This window comes from Procambarus clarkii, chromosome 40 (assembly GCF_040958095.1).
Source record: "Procambarus clarkii isolate CNS0578487 chromosome 40, FALCON_Pclarkii_2.0, whole genome shotgun sequence".
NCBI lineage: Eukaryota > Metazoa > Arthropoda > Malacostraca > Decapoda > Cambaridae > Procambarus > Procambarus clarkii.
Window position 1 is genome coordinate 37,684,651 of NC_091189.1, and position 12,808 is coordinate 37,697,458.

The following is a 12,808-nucleotide window of genomic DNA, read 5'->3' on the forward strand; positions in this document are numbered from 1 at the left end:
AGATTAAGAAAATAATTTGACTGAACAATATAGAAGATACACAGTGATCACAACACAGCAGTTGCAGCATCACGGATCTGAGGGTTGAAACAAGTTCAAGTCAACCGACTATGAACCATTTACTTTGACAAAAGAGAGCTATAGAACAACAGAAGTACATTTACAACGCATCAGGCTTGGATACCCATGTGCATGGGAAGTAGACTTATAGGTTCCAGAAGATGAGAGGAAATACAGACGATAAGTCACAATAACGTGGCTGAAAATATGATGACCAAACCACAACTCACAAGATGGAGAAGCGACGACGTTTCGGTCCGTCCTGGACCATTATCAGGTTGTGTGAGCAATGTTGAGAGAAGATGGAGAAACGACGAAACGTCGTATCTCCATCTTGGGCGTTATGGTTTGGTCATCATGAGAGGAAATGTCACAACTGTGGAGGAATACAGGACAGACCACTGGAAGTTGATCTAACACAGTGCCAGTCACATAACTTCACAACTGAGATGTAACAACGCACAAGTTGTTAAACACACTGGACACAATGTTACTAAAGTACGAGTCCTAAATATTCACCAACCGCCTCAGTACGACAGAGATGAATAACAGTGAGCCAGCAAGAGGCTCAGGCCCACGCTGGGATATTCATGACAAAATGGAGAACATAAAACATTACTCACTAGGGGAACATGGATCATTACTCACTCTGGGAACATGGAGCATTACTCACTAGGAAGAACATGGAACATTGCTCACTGGGGAACATGGAACATTGCTCACTAGGAGAACATGGAACACTACCCACTAGGAGAACATGGAACACTACTCACTAGGGGAACATGGAACATTACTCACTGGGGGAACATGGAACATTACTCACTAGGGGAACATGGAACACTACTCACTGGGGGAACATGGAACATTACTCACTAGGGGAACATGGAACACTACCCACTAGGGGAACATGGAACACTACCCACTAGGGGAACATGGAACACTACCCACTAAGGGAACATGGAACATTACTCACTAGGGGAACATGGAACATTACTCACTAGGGGAACATGGAACATTACTCACTAGGGGAACATGGAACATTACTCACTAGGGGAACATGGAACATTACTCACTAGGGGAACATGGAACATTACTCACTAGGGGAACATGGAACATTACTCACTAGGGGAACATGGAACATTACTCACTAGGGGAACATGGAACATTACTCACTAGGGGAACATGGAACATTACTCACTAGGGGAACATGGAACATTACTCACTAGGGGAACATGGAACATTACTCACTAGGGGAACATGGAACATTACTCACTAGGGGTATACAGAACATTTCACAACAAGGGAACGACTCAGAGGTTCGCATCAAGAATAATAACAACTTAAACAACTTTACGATAGAACACAGTAGATGATGAAACACTTGTTGAATACAATCACTTTATAATATATCCACAAGTATTCTATTTTGGTCCAGTAGTAGCATAATAACCAATAATGGCATAATAACTAATAATGTGCATAATAACCTCTGTTATAAATAGGTTTAAAGATATCTATATTTAATAATAAACAAGAATTATACTTATATGAATTGTAAAAATAATGACACATAATACAACATTTGTAAGTGATAATGAAAGGCATCACTACTTAGTATTTCATGTTTACAACAGCAAAACACTTATATTTTTTTGATGGGGGATAAGGAGATGTAAAGGAAATTTGTTATATGATGTTAAATAGATATTTCTTAGTTTCTATTTTAAACGTGTTGAGAGAAAGCTTTATCTCTCGGGTTAAGATAAATCTTTAACGGGTTGAGGTTTTTATCTCATTTGGGAAGTCAATCTCAGTTTAAGACCCTTAATTTGCATAACACACTCCTAGCTGTTGATCAACGAGATACGAAGTTCTCGAGTAATACAGTTCATACAGTTGAAGCTCTGGAGTAATACAGTTTATGCAGTTGAAGTTCTCGAGTAATACAGTTCAAGTTCTCGTGTAATACAGTTGAAGAAGGGGATTTACCGGTACTGAGGGAAGCCAGGGCAAGGCGTCTCAAGTAATACCATCCTGGCCGGGGGATGTGGCTTTACCTTTGTCTTGGGCTGAAATAACTCACCTCAGTAAACGGCGCCTTGCGTTCATCTTCCTTGTGGCACTTGAGGCGCCGCGGGGACGCTGGGCCCTCAAATCATCACAAGGTAAATGAGGCTTCTCTATCGCCGTAACCAGCATTTATTAATAAAAATAATAATAACAATAATAATAACTTTTATTTATAATACCCCAGAAGAAAGTGATATAGCGATAATTTGTTGTTTGTCTATTTATTTAAGCCACTAATTCGCAAAACATTTCAGGCATAACTTAAAAATATTCGGTTAAACTATTTACAGGTTTATTGGAGTAAAAAGCTTAATACTAAACGTAAAGGAAGCTAACACATGTGGATTGGTCACGAAATTTTGTGATACACAAGTAATATAAGAGTTTGTTTTTATTTATATATACAAGAGTTGTTACATTCTGATAAAGTCACTAGCATGCACAGCGTTTCGGGCAAGTCCTTAATCTTAAATTTCCCAGGAATCCGACCTCCCAAATCGTGTAACAACCAGGTACCCAATCACTGCAGGGTGAACAGAGGCTACAGTTAAGGATTGGCGTGTAGTCAATCCTCCCCGCCCAGGATACGAACCCAGTCCAAGTTCCTCGCGAAGCACCGGCGAGTGTCTTACCACTGCGCCACGAGGACTGCTAAATGATTCTTAATGACGAAAAAGAGACAACTTAATTACAGAACCTGTAGTTTTAGTAACAGAACAAATATTGCCAGAACTAAGAAAACCAAGAAACTATGGCAGGTTATCACAATCCCAGGGGAGAGAAGAAACAATGAGGATATGATCGCAATATACAAGATACTGAGGAGATAGACAAGGATAATCTCTCTAAATTTACAGAAAGACAAGAGGTCATATTTATAAGAAAATACTTGTACCCTGTTTGGATAATCATCATGTGGAATGAACAGGAAAGAAGAAGTTGTGGAAGCCACCTCCATCCGCAACTTTAAGGCCAAAACCGACAAAGAACTCGAATGTCAGAATAGTTCAGTTATAACGCAACATGTGAAACGAAACTATTGGGCGGAGCATAAGGGCAACTTAGTACATCAGCTTAGTGACGTTGTGGACGCTGGAGAGGACGGGCTCCATAAAGAGCTACACCTCAGTGTCCACATAATTATAAATAAATAATAAATAAATAATTGTTTATTCAGGTAAAGTACAGACATACAAGAGGTTGATGTCAGGTAAGCCCGAGAAGCAGTATTTAATAGGTGAATATTATATACATTAATTATTTCTACCGATGAGTAGAAAATTATAAATTGAATGAAAGATAAATATTAATCAATCTTTGTTAATTATTATTATGAAAGATATATGAGCCAGAGGTCCAGCCCTATAAAATATATTTTTCAGATATTTTATTTAAATGAACATACAATAATTTCTCCATTTATTTATAATAATCACATATTAACTTCAAACATTCCTAACATACTGCAATTTATGGTTTCCTTACAGGTGTAATATAAAGGTAAAAATAAATTTGTTTGTGGTGTAAAAACACTCTCATTGTTGTTTTCTTTCATGTCATGTACGTTTTCTATTTCCTCGTCTTGGGAACACATAATCTTATTTCACATAGTATTAGATCAAAGTAATACAAATTAGTTTCACGAAGGCCTAAATGTGTTGTGGAATAATATTACTAATAATTAACTGATGAACCTGTGCTCCAGTTTTCACTAAAAGATGAAAAATGGTGTTTACGAACAATTCTGTAGTTTTAGGAACAATAAACAGTCATACTAGACTGATAAGATTAACAAGTAGCATAGAGGCGGTTCTTATTTAATTCATATGTTTTATATATATTTATAAACTGACTAGTTTGAGAAAACTATTAATTGACACGAATAATATACAGAGGCTGAAAATGGTGAACTTTCACATGTTGAAAATTTTACCTGACACTGGTTGGTATATTCGTTCATGTCAAAGATCGTTATAAACCATTCTTTATCACTAAGTTGTCAAGGGCAACGCTATCGGTAAGTGGAACGCGTCTATCAGTCGTGTCTGTGTGGGACCAGGTGTAGGTCTGTGGGGGTCCAGGTGTAGGTCTGTGTGGGTCCAGGTGCAGGTCTGTGTGGGACCAGGTGTGGGACCAGGTGTAGGTCTAGTGACTATCAGCTCACCCACCAGGACGTGTTGACATCGTCGCCGCCACGTCAGGAAGGTCCACCTCCACACTCCTCCACGTCTTGGTAGGTTTCACTGCTATAATGCCGCTTGGATTTATCGACTTACCAATTTATCGATTGACTTAAATTAAGAATCGGTTTAGTGTGTTTTATAGGCTATTGTCGAGGAATCGATTATACAATTTTAACTCTAAAACAGCAGGGTTTTTTAAGCTATAAAATATAAACTATGGTCTATACTCTGATATTCCATGTAACCTCATGGCTGGGTATACACCACATGATTAATAGCTATTTCATTACTCTGGAATCCTACAGAAATTTGCAATGTAATTTCATATTTGTCATCTGATCATTAGGATTACAGTTATTTGTATTATTTTTGCGGGAGTATGGAAGCTTATTTCTTTAATCTCATGGAATTCATTAATTTATTTTCTAGGGGCAATATTCGCCTTGACATATGCGCTACCACTTACGAAACCCATACATCTTTTTCTCAAACACGGCGGGTTTGTTGATATTTAGTAAATAGCTGACGAGTTATGAAGCACTACGAACTTGTTTGTAACAATGGTAACCCTGGTTCGTGAGATTTGGAGTTCGTAAACCGTTTACAATATGTAAACAAAGCCATCATAATTAAAGAAAGATGTAAAGGTTTCGTAGGAGGTTGGGTAAATCCTTAATGAATCCTGGCCAATTGAAGCGTCATTTTAGCTCGTAATGGGTAGGGATTATTTTATTTAATAGTCCCCTACATGTTTTGTTCAGCATTCATATGTAGTGAGTATGTGTGTTTACATGCCCCCCCCCCCCCCCGCACGCACGCGCACACACACACACACACACACACACACACACACACACACACACACACACACACACACACACACACACACACACACACACACACACACAGGGCCCTAGCGGGTGAGTGGACAGTGCTCGGGGGTCGTGGGCCTAAGGACCCGGGTTTGATTCCCAGCCGAGGCAAAAACAAATAGGCAGAGTTTCTTCCACTTGATACGCCTGTTCACCTAGCAGTAAATAGTAACCTGGGAATTAGACGATTGCCTTCTGAGGATGTGTATCTTAGAGAAATATATATAATAAACATTAGAGTAATCATACATTGGTTAGAAAGTATTATAGCCCAAGAGCTAAAGCTCGATTCTGCAGACACAAATAGTAAATACACACATAGTCGTGTCAGAGTCTAGAGGTCCAGTGTTCAGTCCCCACCATCAGACTAAACCCTCCTGAACCGTTTGGATTCAGAATAAACACTCTTGTGTATGAAGCCTAATATGCATTCTTGTGTATGAAGCTTCATACACTGGGATCCATAGGAATCATCCATAGCCTCATCCATAGAAATGGAAGGGGCTGAACGAGACATAGAACAGTTTTTCCGGATTGGTCAGTACAAGAAAGACAAAAAGAGATTGATAGTATTCAATCGATAGATAGAGATAGAAAAAGGTAGTATTCAGGGACGAGGCCACCAAAGAGGACATACTAGTAAAGAAGAGCAAACTGAAAAATGCAAGGAATTACTGAGAGGTATTCCTTCAGAGGGACATGACCAGGGACGAGATAATAAGGGCTGCAGATGCAAGGAAAAGATGCAGGGAGAGGGAAGGGAGCCAGGGATCTGCCTCCATCCCAGCACTCCCAGAGGGGAATAGGGAACCCTAATCCAGCAATTCAGGAACCCCAGAAGGGAATGCAACACCCCAGCCCAACACCTCATAGGGACCCCCTCCATCCCCAGCTCAAATCCCTCCTTGTCCCTACTCAATGCCCACCATATCACCTAAATCCTCCCTTCCCTCTTACCCCGAGTATCCCCTCCCTTCCCATCCCCTGGTGGTCTTCCTGCCACAAGCAGGCCCAGGCAAGACCTAGGCCCTCCATCCCCCAACCCACCTCCCCCCAAACCCCTGTTAACTACACCACAGGAGAGCGTGCCCTCTCCCCAAGCAATCCCTGCCCCCCAACCCCAAGCACTCCTTGCCCCCACTCTCAGGACTTCTTCCTGTCCCAGCAGGCCTGGGCAAGACTTAAGCCCCCTATTCTCCACCTCCCCCTGAACCCGTGGCAACTTCCCTACAGAAGAAGGAGCCAACCCAAGTAGAAATTCCCATGGAACAACTTTCTACACTTGTAGGGAGGGAACGGTCAAAATGGATATAGGAAAGTGAGCTTCAAGGTAATCTACTCAAACATCGATGGGATTGCCAATAAAGCAAATGAACTGGCGGAAAGGGTGCTAGAAGAAAACCCAGGTGTAATAGGATTCACGGAAACAAAATTGTCAGGAGTCATAACAGACGCTGTGTTTCCAAAGGACATATAGTAAGGAAAGAGAGGGAAGGGAGGGAAGGGAGAGGAGGTGGAGGAGTGGCCCTGCTGATAAGGAAGGACTGGAGCTTTGATGAGATGGAAATTCCGGGCTGTGACGGATTCAGAGATTTCATAACAGAACTATAACAATGGGTGGACCTAAGATAATAGTGGCAGTCATTTACAACCCTCCCCTAAATGACAGAAAACCCAGATAGGAGTTTGATAGGAACAGCATGGCAACCATTAATATAATAGAGAAAGCAGCTTCAGTTGCCTGCAGGAATGGCTCCAGATTCTTCATCATGGGCGATTTCAACCATGGAAAGATAGACTGGGAGAATGGGGACCCACATGGTGGTGCAGATACGTGGCGAGCTAAATTCTTGGAAGTGGCAACAAGGAACTTTCTGAGCCAGCATGTCAAGGAACCCACAAGAGTGAGAGGCAATGATGAACCAGCTAGACTCGGTCTGATATTCACCTTGAAGGAGTCAGAAATAAGGGAAGTCACATTTGAAGCCCCCATAGGAATGAGTGACCATAGTGTATTGACATTTAAGTATCTGGAGGAGGTAGGGATAACCTATCCAAGGATGGGATCGGAAGGGAAAAGACAGAATTACCGAAGAGGAAAATATGACGATGAACTTCCTCAGGGGAATACCATGGGAAACAGAACTCAGAGAGAAGAATGTACAGGATATGATGGACTATGTAACCCAGACATGCCAGGAAGCTGCAGACAGGTTTATCCCGGTCCAAAAGGAGAAAAGAGAAAACCAACAGAAGAATCCATGGTTCAATCAGGAATGTAAGGTAGCGAAGCAATTGAGTAAAAGAACATGGAGAAAGTACAGGAACAGAACACCAGAGAGCATGGAAAGATACCAGAGGGAAAGAAATGAGTACCTCAGAGTGAGGAGAGAAGCAGAGAGACAGTATGAAAATGACATCGCGAGTAAAGCAAAGACCCAACCAAAGCTGCTCCACAGCCATATCAGGAGGAAAACATCAGTGAAGGAACAAGTGATGAAACTGAGAAAAGGGGAGAATTGATACACAGAGAATGGCAAGGAGGTGTGTGAAGAACTCAACAAGAGATTCCAGGAGATCTTCACAATAGAACAAGGAGAAGCCCCTGCACTAAATGAGGAGGAGGCAAACCAAGCAACCTTGGAGGATTTTGACCTCACCAGTGATGAGGTCAAAAGGTGTCTGCTGGAGCTAAATTGTGTCAAAGGCTGTTGGGTCTGACGGAATCTCACCGTGGATACTAAAAGAAGGTGCAGATGCACTAAGCATGCCACACTCTATGGTGTATAACAGGTCACTGGTAACAGGAAACCTACCGGAAAGTTGGACAGCTAATGTAGTCCCAATATACAAAAAAGGATGACAGGCAAGAGGCACTGAACTACAGGCCGGTTTCCCTAACTTGTATACCATGCAAGGTGATGGAGAAGATCGTGAGGAAAAGGCTCGTAGAGCATCTGGAGGGAAATAACTTTGTAACGCACCACCAGCATGGGTTCAGAGATGGTAAATCGTGCCTCTCAGGGTAAATAGAGTTCTTTGGCCAAGCAACAAAAATTAGGCAACAAAGAGAAGGGTGGACAGACTACATTTTCTTGTACTGTCAGAAAGCGTTTGACACAGTACCCCATAAAAGGCTGTTACGAAAGTTGGAGCAACAGGCAGGAGTAAAAGGTAAGGTGCTCCAGTGGATAAGGGAGTATCTAAGCAACAGGAAACAGCACGTAACTGTGAAGGAAGGAGATATCAGAGTGGCGAGATGTCACCAGCGGAGTCCCATAGGGCTCTGTACTTGGACCCATCCTGTTTCTAATATATGTAAACAATCTTCCAGAGGTTATAAACTCATTCCTATCAACATTTGCTGTTGATGCAAAAATTATGAGAAGAAGCAAGACAGATGATGATGATAGACAGAGACTACAGGACGACCTGGACAAACTGGAGGAATGGTCTAGAAAATAGCTACTAAAGTTTAACTCAGAAAAGTGTAAAGTAATGAAATTAGGCGAAGGGAGCAGGAGGCTGAACACAAAGTACCATCTAGGAGGTGAAATCCTGCAAGAGTCAAATAGAGAGAAAGACCTGGGGGTTGATATCACACCGAACCTGTCTCCAGAGGCCCACATCAAAAGGATATCATCAGCGGCATATGCTAGACTGGCCAACATAAGAACTGCCTTTAGAAACTTGTGTAAGGAATCGTTCAGGACCCTGTATACCAATTATTTTGATTGTTGCCGCCGAAGGCGGCTAGTTTACTGTGCACCCCATACTCATCCTGTGAGCGGTAGCGCAAAAGCATTACAGAGGGCACAAAAGGTCTTTATCAGACCTCATCTTAGATTATTACATAAACAATTTCATCTATCCTTCACACCTTATAGTTACAATGTCAGCTAGTTACAGAGAAAGTGCTATTACAAGAGCTACATATTTACAGTAAGTCATCATACATTAATGGTAGGTCTTATCGCTAATACATAATAGTTTGACCAATGGGGATATTACAGAGTCATAGGGGAGCTTCTGTTTATTATTAGTCTTCACAATACACTACTTGTTTCTGAATCTCATATGTCGTTCATCTACTGGAAGCGAAATGTGGATACAGTGCAAGGATTTCAGGTAATTTATCCATGGTAATAAGATAGGTTGCCATATCATACAGAGTGAGCTTAGATTTATCTCTAAATGGCTCAATTTTATTACAATCCAAGATATAGTGTTCGAGTGTGTGTCCCTGTCTTTGTCCACACACTTTACACTTTACTTCATCTAGATCCCTATACAAGCCGAACTGCCAGAGATACTTGTAGCCAAGTCTTATACGAGCTGTGACAACATCTGTTAGTCTACTGACTTTGTTACTTGCCCCATACACATGTTTTACTTCACACATTTCATTGTGATGAACAATGGACCTGCTAGTTCCAGTTTGCACAGTTCTACTTTCTTCAACTCCTGGATGGCCTGGAGTTCTCGTCTAATGACACTTTTAAGGGACCTATTTGATAACTCAAGATTCCGTTCAATACTGTCTTTATTTACTGCAGCCTTAGCAAGGGCGTCAACTTTGTCATGTTCCTGCATGCCAATGTGAGAAGGAATCCACAACATTTTTATATTTACCCTCTTGCTAATTATTCTTATATATCTACGTCAAGCTTCCAAGACAAGCACGTTATTACTTGATTGCAAACTGTTTATTGCTCGTAGTGAGGAAAGGGAGTCAGAAATAATTAAGCTGTCTACTTCAGTGTTGTCAATTTCGAGTGCTACCAGTATCGCTACCAACTCGGCTTGCACTTATGCCAGACCAATCCTGGAGTATGCAGCTCCAGCTTGGAGTCCATACTTAGTCAAACACAAGACAAAGTTAGAGAAGATTCAGCGGTATGCCACCAGACTCGTTCCGGAACTGAGAGGAATGAGCTACTAGGAAAGGCTAAAGGAACTGAAACTCACGTCCCTGGAAGACAGAAGAGTAAGGGGAGACATGATAACCACCTACAAAATTCTCAGGGGAGTTGACAAGGTGGACAAAGACAAACTTTTTAGCACGGGTGGAACACGAACAAGCGGACACAGGTGGAAACTTAATACCCAGATGAGCCACAGAGACATTAGAAAGATTTTTTCAGAGTAGTTAACAGGTGGAATGCACTAGCTGACTCCATACGCAGTTTCAAATGTAGATATGATAGAGCCCAGTAGGCTCAGGAATCTGTACACCAGATGATTGACAGTTGAGAGGCGGGACCAAAGAGCCAGAGCTCAACCCCCGCAAACACAACTAGGTGAGAACACTCTTGTGTATGAAGCTTTGCCACGGAATCCACAACAGAAATGCACAAAATACTAGATTTTGTTTTTAATTATGAAACAGAAATTGATCAAGGTCTGAGAGGACTGAACTCGGAGGTAACATTGAAGGAAATGAACCTAACCACATTAAATTAAAAGTGCAATGGAGACATGATAACGATATTAAAACTCTAGAGGGTAAAATATTTTAAGAACATCAGAATAAGGAGACTAGATGGAAACTAAAAATAAATCTCAAATAAAATGTTAAATATCTATTATGTGTTAAATAAAGGAGTGATTAAAACACGGTAAATCCACAATTGTAATATAAATATTTTAAGAAAACGAGATACCAGATTTATTGCATTTAACTGCTAATGGCTTGAAAGGCGGGTCTTAAGAGCTGACGCTCATCCTGGCATGCACATCAGTATGAGTGCTTCTAGGCGAGAAGCCACACCTAGGTGCTACACACACTTCCTCATCCTACTTCTCTCTACCAACTACTCGACTACATCAGGAAAGGTGCTTTGTTATCTACTGATTAGCAACCAGGATGTTAGTGATGTGTTGTCAGTGATGTGTAATGTCAGTAATGTGTTATGGTGTTAGTGAAGTGTTGTGATGTTAGTGATGTGTTATGATGTCAGTGATGTGCTATTATGTCAGTGATGAGTTATGAAGTCAGTTATGTGTTGTGGGGAAAACTGACTCTTGGGATTTATTGATTTGTTTAAAATATATTAATTTTAGTAGTGGTTTATTTCTTCTGACTGTATGTTTAAAGTGGACTGTATGAGTTTATTCCCACAAATCGTTTCCTACACCAGCTGGGGGGGGGGGGGGGATTATTAACTTATATTGTCTATCAATCAAAATTATCGATTGATAGATATTCACTACAATGTTACGAGGTGTTAAGACTACAAATGATTATTAACTTAATTAAACAAATACAGCTTATATGTATGGTTGGCTATGGCCTGGCCAGCCAGATATGACCACGGATGAACACGCAGACCGATACTTGTCGTGGGTGAGGCTAGCGTCATCACGTGTTACTTGCTATATATTTTTTTAGTTTAGTTCATTTATTATGCACCTCATACCCATCTTGTGGGCGGTAGTGGAAAGGGTTACAGAGGCACATAATGGGCTCAGGGACTGAACCCCACAATTCATTTAGCTAAGCAAGTTACAATCTTGATGAGCTAGTTACAAAATTCAGTATAAGTCGTCACATCAACAACGGGTTCGAGATCGACCACAAGTACAGTTTCTAAATTAAGCAGCTGACATATGTGGAGAGCTAGTGTCACAATTGATATGTTTGTCCTGCACACCGCCCCCCATCCAGTGGGCAGCGGTGGATAGGTTACAATCACTCAGTTACTACCTACACAGTTAGCAAACTGGGGATATTTGCCTAAAATTTCTGGTAGCAGATCATTTTGAATGAAATATTTACACATCGTAGGAACATTGGTTATAGAATTGTCTCTAAATTCACGTATCTTTTCGCACTCCATCACATAGTGACGGAGGGTGTGCGAATAATTTTGTTGACACAGTTTACATTTGGTCAGGTCTACATCGGCAGATAATGAGAATTCTCAAAGATACTTGTAACCGAGTCTAAGCTGCTGATTTTATTGGACGATCCATAGATGTGTGGCTCCTCCTGCATGATAGTATGATGATAGATGGAATTACTGGTGTCAATTTCACTTTGCCTCAGATCAACAAGATCTTGTTGAAGTTCTCGGTGTACTGCTGCTCTCAGATTGCTCATTGACAATCCAAGGTTACACTCAACGGCTCCTTTAAAGGCAGATTCTTTGGCTAACTTATCAGCTCTATCATGCATTCGGAGGCCAACATGAGATGGAGACCACATGAAATGGACTCTGTTACCATCATTAATAATTTTGTTGTATTTGTGTCTAGCTTCGGACACGAGCATGTTACAGTTATGTCTTAAAGAGTTGAGAGCATTTAAGGATGATAAGGAGTCACTTACAATTAATGTATCAAGTTTGGAGACTTGTACACATTACAGTGCAAGGAGCAAGGCAAATAGTTCGGTCTGAAGGGTAGAGGCCCAGTTGTTTATACGGACTCCCCACTCAAAGTATAAGCCATCGCCCATTGTCAGGACAACTGAACTTCCAGCTGCACCCGTGGTGCGGTGTAGGGAACCATCAGTGTATATGGTTTGAGAGAGAGAATGCTCTGTGGACAGAGCATCAATATGTCTTAAGGCGTTGAGCTTTGCCTCAAGACGAACCTTGAGCTGATCTCTAATTTGCTTCT

General features: G+C 41.2%; 1 protein-coding gene across 1 annotated transcript in view; it reads left to right on the top strand.

Moving 5' to 3' along the window:
• The first annotated feature begins 4,166 nt into the window (after positions 1–4,166).
• The window catches only part of LOC123758032 (uncharacterized), a 38,034-nt gene continuing 29,392 nt past the window's right edge, over positions 4,167–12,808 (top strand). Inside the window, exon 1 of the mRNA XM_045742204.2 lies at positions 4,167–4,363. The gene's annotated coding sequence lies outside the window, so the exon portion shown is untranslated. The remainder of the gene's footprint in view (positions 4,364–12,808) is intronic.